A 9,509-nucleotide genomic window follows, 5' to 3' on the forward strand; every position below is an offset into this window, starting at 1 on the left:
GGCAACCAAAGCAAGCCCTTTATCTTTTCAACGGCTCCAGGTCCATTTTTTGTGCCGAGGACGCTGTCTGCACCACCACTGACAAAACAGCTGGCTCCAGTGAAGCCCTCAGCCCTGACCTGCGCACGGCACTGAAGCTTTCGGCTTTGAGAAAGACTCCAGTAGGGTTGCAAACTCCTACTAAAGCTACGGCTCTGAAAAGCACTCTGGCGCAATCTGCTGACTCTTTTTTTCCATATCACACCTCAGCACCGTGCTCAATACAGGCACTGAGCAGAGATCACTTGCAGGAATTCACACAGCTGTCAGACCTCACTATATCTGACACTGCAGACTCTCCGCTTCTCAGACAGGAGGTGTCCCAAATCTCACCCACTTCTCAATCAACACACTCTTCATGCTGTCTCACAGGGACAGGACCTCCTTTCCTTAGTGATGTTGAGGAGGATGAAAAGACGCTCTTGCCCCACCAACATCAGGGCAATTGACATCAACTTATCCAGCCTTACCCTGCTGCAGTTCAGGGCACCCAGCCTTTTCAGGGGTCCCCATGAATGCAACCATATATTCCCTTTCCCCCTAATTGGCCATATTGGGACCCCTGGGCCATGTATAGGGCACAATTCGGTAATCCCCCACCACTGCAAACATGCCGGCCTCCATCCATTCCCTTCTCAACAATCTCTCGACCTCCAGAACCACATACTCTGTAAATACCACCACTGGAGGAGGAACTGGAAGGAGAGCAGGATGGGGAGGTACCTCCAGTCTTCCCATTTTCTTCATCTTCACCTGATGGAGCCATCATGCCACCTCCTCCCACAGTGGCTGATGATTTTTGTCACTTTCAGGAGTTAGGGAGTCAGCCACTCTACGAAACAAAGTTCCCACTTGAGAAGGTCAAGGAGCAACAACATAAACTGATGGACATTCTCCATACCTTCTCAACAACAAAAAATGCCCTAGCTATTAACGGTTCACTACTTGAACCTGCAAACCTTCTTTGGCAGACTCCAGCCTCTATCCCACCTACATGCAAATGGGTGGATAGGAAATATTATGTACGTGAAGAAAATGTGGGGTTTTTATTTTCACATCCTGCCCCAAATTCCCTTACGGTGAATGTGCTACAAGAGAAGAGCAATCAGTGCTAATCCAATCCTGACTGAGACTGGAAACATTTAGCTCTCCTGGGTAGAAAATCCTATTCATCTGCTACCCTCCAATTTTGAATTTCTAACTATGAGGCCCTTATGGCCAAATAAGATTGTAAAAAATTATTCTGAGCTGGAGTAATTTTGCCAGGATCTGCCAGAGGAGAAAAGGGAACAATTCCTGTCCCTCATTTCGGAAGGTCACTTAATAGCCTGCACGGCCCTGCAAGCGCTCCCTGGACTTAAATGACACAGCTGCCCGATACTGCGGTAGTAATGTGACGTGTATCATGGTTGAACCTTTCAGGATTCCCAAAGGAGATGCAAAATACGGTCAAGGATCTCCTGGTCGAGGGACAAAAACACTTTTCTGAGCACATGGATAACTCCTTACACTCACTGAAAGACTCCTGAGCCACTGTAAAATCCCTTGGTATGTACACACCACAGCCAAAACAAACATTGGGAAAATATCCACTCCCTCCACGATCTCGCCCTCAGCCATACTACCCACAGCAGCAGTTTGACAACCAAGGCCATTGTCGCCGACATCCCAACAGGTGCAGACAATCACCTGCACGAGGGACACCTGGGCCCGAACACACTCTAATAAGCAGCAAATTTGAAGGTGTGGTCAAGGTCCAGAGACCCTCCTGCCTGCTCCTGTTGCCCCTACCATCTGTAATGCCATCTACACACTGATAGTTCGGCAACCGCCTAGCTCCATTTTTACCATCTTGGATGCTCATTATCTTGGACAGATGGGTTCTGGAAATAGTAAAGGTTACTCCATTCCCTTCCTAACTTCACCATCCTGCCAACCCCCCCTCCACATCCCTTTTCAGGGACCCCTTATAGGGGAGCCCATCCTGGAGGAGAAGGTGAGGCATCTTCTTCAACAGGGAGCCATAGAACCAGTCCCTCCACAACACAAAGGATGCGGTTTCTACTTTCACTACTTCATGGTACAAAAGAAGTTTGGCGGTTGTTGCCCCATCCTAGACCTTCGCAATCTCAACAAGTTTGTGAGACTACAATGTTTGAATATGGTCACCCTATCCACCATCATCCCAGCACTGGAACAGGGGGGATTGGTTCTTGGCCCTCAACCAACAGGACACATACTTTCATATTGCAGTAAACCCCGCTCACAGACATTTCCTACAATTCATTGTTGACCACGGTCACTACCAGTACAGGGTACTACCCTTCGGACTATCCACAGCTCCATGAGTTTTTTCCAAAGTACTTGCAGTGGTCATGGCCTTCCTCCGCAAACAAGGCATCACCGTTTTCCCGTATCTAGACGACTCTTCTCAAAGTGCCATCCAAGACAGAAGCTCTCCAAGCAGTCCACACTACAATGACCCTCTTTACAAAACTGGGCCTCCTTATCAATTTTGAAAAGTCCACACTAACCCCAGTGCAAACACTGGAATTCATTGGCACTCTACTTGATGCCAAGCGGGCAAGAGCATTTTTACTACCTCACAGGTTCACAGCGGTAACACAACTAGTCTCAACCACCAAAGCATGCCCCCAAATCCCAGCACATACATGCCTCCAATTCTGGGACATATGGCTGCAGCTACATTTAAGGTCAAACACACAAGGCTGCATATGCAGTGTCTTTAGGGCTGGCTCCGTACAGTATATCTTCCTCACAAGCACAGCATGCAAAAACTCCTGTCCATGCCAGCCCAGGTCAAGGAGTCACTACTGTGGTGGACGTGCCCGACAATGTCTGTGCCAGGGTCCCTTTTCTTCAACCTCCACCTACCGTGATACTTACCACCAATGCCTCCCTCCTCAGTTGGGGAACACATCTATGCAAGCACAGTATGCAGGGCAGATGGATGCCCACTGAGTCCACCTTACACATCAACCTCCTGGAACTGAGGGCAGTCCGCAGTGCCTGCCAACATTTCCTACCACTCCTCAGAAACCGGACTATTTGAGTAATGACAGACAACCTCTCTTGTATGTATTCCATCAACAGGCAAGGAGGTGACAGGTCCCATTCCCTACGCTCAGAAACTATCAAGCCATGGAATTGGCGTATGCACAATGACATCTCCATCTCTGCTGCGTATCTCCCTGGACTTCAGAACACAATAGCGGATACGCTGAGCAGAACCTTCTCACACTAGCACGAATGGCAGCTCGACATGAGAGCGCTCCGACCCATCTCCCGCTAATGGGGTCACCTCACCATAGACCTTTTCACCACTCAGAATGCCCGCTGTCCTCAGTCTTGTTCCAGAGCAGGGCTGGGATTCTATTCACTAGGGGATGCATTCCTTATGAACTGGAATGCACCACTTCTCTACGACTTCCCTCCCTTTCCCCTCCTGTTCCAAGTCTTACTCAAGATACAGGAAAATCGAGCTCTGGTTATACTAATCACACCGACATGGCCACAACAAGTCTGGTACATGCACCTGCTTTGCATGACACTCTCTCAGCCTATAAACCTTCCCCCAGCATCATGGCTCCTCTCTCAGGACAGGGGACACATTCAGCATCCCAATCCACAGATGCTCCCCTGAAAGCTTGGCTCCTTCATGGCTCTGGGATTCTGAAATAACCTATTCAGATTCAGTAAAACATACCTTGATAAAAGCAGGTGCGAGTCTGCCAGACGTACCTATTCTCACAAGCGGAACTGGTTCCAACTTTGGTATGCCGACAGACAGGTTGATGCAGCCTGCACTCCATTAACTCTCATATTGGACTACCTCCTTCAACTCAAACAGCACGGATTGGCTTTTAGTTCTCTAAGGGCATGGCTACACTTGCAGATGTAGAGCGCTTTGAGTTAAACCAGCCTTCGTAGAGCGCAGTAGGGAAAGCGCTGCAGTCTGTCCACACTGACAGCTACAAGCACACTGGTGTGGCCACAGAGAGCACTGCATTGTGGTAGCTATCCCAGCATGCAAGTGGCTGCAACGTGCTTTTCAAATGTGGGGGGGGGGGGGGTGGAGTGTGACAGGGAGTGTGTTGTGTGTACATGGTGGGAGAGGGAGTGGGTTTGGGGGGGGCTGAGAGCATGTCAGCATGCTGTCTTGTAAGTTCAGACAGCAGCAGACCCTCCTCCGACCCCCACCTCACTCTCTCACACATGCAGCATTCCACAGTAATGGTTGCTTTGTCTCGGAGCAGATAAGCAGCCGGCTGTCAGAAACGGAGCTTTCAAAGGGGATATCCTCATTCCTACAGCAAGTTCAAAGCAATGAGAAGAGTGGCCACTTGACTTAAGGGGATTATAGGACATTTCTGGAGGCTGATCAGAGCACAGTAATGTAACAGTTCGTTCACAGTGACGCCCGAGTGTTTCAGCCAAGGCACAGCAAGCATTAATCATCTCGCCGAGGTGGAGTACCAGGAGCGCTCTAGCCGTGGAGTCAGAGCGCTCTGCGTGCCTTGCCAGTGTGGACGGGTTGTGAGCTAGGGCGCCTGGGGCCGCTTTAACGCACTCTCACTCGCAAGTATAGTCAAACCCTTAGAGTGCACCTGGCTGCAGTTACCACATTCCACTGCTCTGTCGAGGAATATTCAGTTTTTGCACACTCCCTTGTCAAACATTTTCTTAAGGGTGTTGGAAACCTATACCCTGATATATGTCCCCCAACCCACCCTGGGGCTCCAGCCTAGTCCTACGCTCTCTGACTAGACCTCCATTTGAGCCAATAGCAGTCTGCTCACTCCTTCATCTAGCAATGAAACTGGCCTTCCTCATCACCGTTACATCGGCACGACGCGTGGGAGAAATATCCTCTATTATGGCATACCCACCATATACAATGTTTTATAAGGACAAAGTGACCCTCCATCCCCACCCAAAATTCCTGCTGAAGTTATAACATCCTTCTATCTGAACAAGCCTATATTTCTCCTTCTTTCCCAAACCACACAATTACTAAGAAGCAGCTCCCCACATGTTAGATGTTCATTGTCATTCTGTTTGGATAGAACCAAACCATTCAGGAACTCGCCACGCTTGTTCATATCCATTGCTGAACACTCTAAAGGCTCTGCTATATCTAAACAACGCCTCTCTAAATGGATTTCACAGTGCATACGCCTGTCTTACACACTTCACAACAAACCACCTGCCTCTATCAGGACACACTCCACACGAGCGCTCTCAACCTCCATTGCATTCCTCAATAATGTTCCCATAATATATGCAGGGCTCCCACATGGACATCCTCTGATACGTTCTCCCAACATTACACCGTCTGGCAGGATTCCTCGACAGATACCATTCTTGGACATACGGTCCTGTCCTCGGCGATACCAGCCACTCCGAAGCTCCAACCTTCTAGCTAGGGACACTGCTTTATAATTACTTACAGTGATGGGGACAACACTCAAAGAAGATGATAGGGTTACTCACCTTGTGCAGTAACTGAGGTTCTTCGAGATGTGTGTCCCCATTGGTGCTCCACTACAGCCCTCCTCCCCTCTGCTGCGGAGCATAGCGTTTGGGCTCTGGAGCAGAGAAGGAACTGAGGGCGGTCGCACTGCGCAGCACTATTTATACTACATGTGTGCAGCGTGGGGGAGGAGAGGTATGTATGTGCAGTCCAACAGGCACAGCTATTTAAGATCTCCAACTCCAGACACCAAAGCAGCATCACACCTGCAGTGGAGTACCTGTGGGGGGACACATCTCGAAGAACCTCAGTTATTGCACAAGGTGAGTAACCCTCTCTTCAGTCTAAGTTCACTCTTCATGAAACTATGTAAACTCTGAGGAACAACTTTGGACCTTCATACTCTAGAGCTTGATGAATGTCTAAACTCCCAGGTTAGGCATTACTGGTTTGAAAGTATAATCTTTATTATTTTGTAATCTGACATCAGTAAATGGCTGCTGAGCTCCTTGACTTGACTCTACCTATTATTGCTTGGTCTGTAATGCGGCAAATCACAAGTGTATTACAAAGAAAAAGAAATTCTCTTTTAGGAATTTGACTTCAATTGTATAGATATTTGAAGGAGATACATGAATTCACATGGACCTGAATGAGAACCCATTGAAAGCAGTAGACTAGCTAGTCATTATATGTCCCAATGAATGAGGTGTTGTCCCAACTATGTATGCTATGAAACGCTGATGGAAGGAGATCTGCATGCCTCTTTTCTACATCATGTTTTTCTGTAGCTGCCAATTGGACTCTCAGCCACTTGGTGACAAGAAATTTTGAAGAATTTGTTTTTTAGTTTTCCTGCGAACGTTGTAGTCTAGTTTGGATGAACATGTTGAAAGAAAGAAAGAAAAAACCTTTTTCCCCTGTCAAAATTAATGGACTACACATCAGAATGGGTTTTGGTTTTTTTACTTATCATTGGAGTTCTCCCAATACGTTGCTTTCACCAATCTATACACCTTTCTCCACCCCTATACACCTTTGGATTTCTTCCACAACTCTTGAAGAAATTCCCCATCTTTCAGTCTTTGGTAGTGAATTTTTCTTGTGAGCACACTTGTGAGTTACCCTTTTGGGAGACCCCACTTGTCTAAAATGTCAGTTTTATTTTGTTTATGGTATATTACATGCTGTTCCTGAACTCTACTGAAACGTCATTGTAAAATTGTAGTTAAATGTAATGTACACATCATAGTAATGTAGTAAGGAGATTTCATATCATGTAAGTATGTTTATTGGCCAGTTTACTGTAAAAATCATAATCAAAACATACATTTTATATGATATTGTACTGGGATCTGCAAAAATATTATTCCTCAATTGATTACTTTTTTTCTTCCCCTACAGCATTGTTGGAAGAGAAGATGCTGCACAGAATGTGTTGAAGGCAACATTTTGTTGCGCTGTATTGGAGCTAAAGTATTGTGAGAATACTTGTATTAAAGTAACACATTTTTCATACATTTGTTTTGAATGTTCTGAATTGTTGTAAACAAGTTCAGTTTTTGGAATGCTTTATTTCTAATTGGCATTTTTATGGTTTTTAACTTTTTAATGACTTTCATAAAGGGCAAATTGAGATTTGTATATAAAGTATTTGGTGAGGAATTGTTAACTTGAATGTAAATACAAACATTCATGATTAGTGATAGACTCATCAATATATTTTTGATATTTCAGGTATGGTAACAGTAAAGACAGTAAAGTAATGGTGGTTCTGTAAAATAGAAACTTTGTGGGCAGAAATTGGGAGGTATGGAGGTTTTTAGACTTAATATTTTTAGAGTGGACAGGATTTTAACCTCTGTATGATCCAACTTCTGTATATTTTCATAATGTAAGAGCTTAGGACTGTTTTTAATTAAAATACAGTAGACTTGTAACCTGTATTAAATGCAGCTGTATATAAGTCACATGCCATTTATTTCTGTCAAGAAGTGTAAAGTTGTCATGTATATGTCCAGTCCTTGTATTTCCCATTGCCTTGTTCAGTTAAGCTAAAATGACCTTGTTTAATAAAAATGTATATACAGATGTATTGGTTTTAATTGTGTGTGTAGACGTACACTATTTGCAGGGGGTGGGTGTAACATATGTACACACACATACGCTAGTTGTTGTTGCTCTTGTGATGATTACCCAGAAAATCTTTAGGGGAAGAGATGATCTTCAGATTTAGAATGGTTGACTGCACGGCTTCCTTTTTAATTATTTCCACAAGTTTTCATAGTAGCAGAGCTAAAACTTGTCAGTATAGATATATAAAATCTAATCATGAAAAACCCATGTGAAAAGAATGCATGGTTGCAAAATCCAGGACTCAAACATTAGGAAATGCTAGAATTAAGGTTTCCTGTGCAATCTTAATTCAGACCCCTTGTGCACATTGCATACTATTTTTTTCCACAGGACTCCTACCTCATTCACTGGATGCTTTGTATAGGCTTAGATGCCTTGTTATGCTTGTTCTGTGCTACAACTAGAAGAGTAACTCAGCAGCCTATTGGGCACCCTTTTCCTTACTGCAACTAGTTTGCTCTTCTGCAGCAATGGTGATTTCTGCAAATCCACTCAATAGTTTGCCTCAATCTGAACTTTTCTGGGGGAATTGCAAAGATTAGAAATCTTCCAACAACATACGGATCCCAGAAAGAACAACCTGAATTGTTACAAGGCCAGTTGTCTGTTTTGGTGGATACACTAATAAATTCTCATTTCAGTTGCTAAGATCTGTTCTTAGCAACATCTTTTCAGATGACATTTAGTCATAGGCATTTTCTCCCTAGCATTATGTGTGACTTGAAGTTACAAATTCAAACCAAACCCATATAGCATGTTATGTTAGCAACTTGTCTAGGACCAAGTGCCATACTGCAGAAGATGGTGCAGTGCCCCTATAGCGTGATATAGTTTTAGATCCTCTTCTATATAATGACATTAATGTAAGCAACCTGTTTTGGGCAGAGCAAGAAACTTTAATTAAAAGTACTACTAAATAAATGCCACTCGTTTTTAACATTATGTTCTTTGTCTGTGGAATCCCCTGTTGTTTGAAGTGTAGAGTGCTTGTGTGTTCTTCAAGCAAATTACTGAGCACTAAAACAGAACCGGATGTGCGGCATTTCCTAGTAATGTACAAAACCACCAAAATACACAGAGGAACCTTATGTCCATTTTGCTCATTTTAGGGTTCTAAAATCTTGAAGAGCAAAGAATAAAAGTGAAATGTTTTTGAAAATACCTTTTTATGTTGTTGAAACAAAGTCTTATTGGAAGTTATATACCAATCCCAGTTGAGAACAAATGCTACCATCCAAGCATTCTGCAGCCCAGTGCCAGTGTCTCCCATAATTCTGGACATCTGGGCTGCTCTCCTATCTCTGCAGCTCATGGAGGCAGATCAGCATTTTGGTGCTGTGTGCTGTGGCCCTGCCCCCTTTGCTCCTGGTTGCTGCCAGTTTCTCATCCTCCACAGCAGCAGCAGACAGTGGAGGTTTCTGTTGCTCCTGTCCTTACTCCTCCAGTTTTAACTTTTTTGTCCATGGGCAATGGGGAGCAGTGTTTTCTTTCCTCAGCATTCCTCCTCCTCGGGTCATTTAGCCTGCACTGCACCCTCTCCCTACCAGCTCTTCTGCCCCTTAGCTGCTCTGCCATGCCTGTAAGAAAGCACTAGATTAAATCCAGGCTGTGCTCTATATGTAAGGCAGCCTTCCCAGAGTTGGTAGATGATGAGTTGTGCCAGGCCTGCACACAGCCTTCTATCCCTAACTCCGTTAGGTCCCGGGACTATGAGTCAGACAGACAGGTGGGGTCCCCCTAAGCCATGACTCCCAATGAGGGGAAATTGGACCAGGACCTCAGAGCAAGGAGATGCTCCAAAAGCAAGAAGGGCCCTGACCACTTGACTTGGGATAAATTC

At 45.1% G+C, this 9,509-nt stretch overlaps 1 protein-coding gene across 1 annotated transcript in view; it reads left to right on the forward strand.

Moving 5' to 3' along the window:
- CRY1 (cryptochrome circadian regulator 1) overlaps positions 1-7,626 on the forward strand; it is a 77,291-nt gene extending 69,665 nt beyond the window's left edge. The window contains exon 14 of the mRNA XM_077828971.1: positions 6,938-7,626. The gene's annotated coding sequence lies outside the window, so the exon portion shown is untranslated. The remainder of the gene's footprint in view (positions 1-6,937) is intronic.
- The last annotated feature ends 1,883 nt before the right edge of the window (positions 7,627-9,509 follow it).

This window comes from Eretmochelys imbricata, chromosome 1, assembly GCF_965152235.1.
Source record: "Eretmochelys imbricata isolate rEreImb1 chromosome 1, rEreImb1.hap1, whole genome shotgun sequence".
In the NCBI taxonomy this organism is placed as follows: Eukaryota; Metazoa; Chordata; order Testudines; family Cheloniidae; genus Eretmochelys; species Eretmochelys imbricata.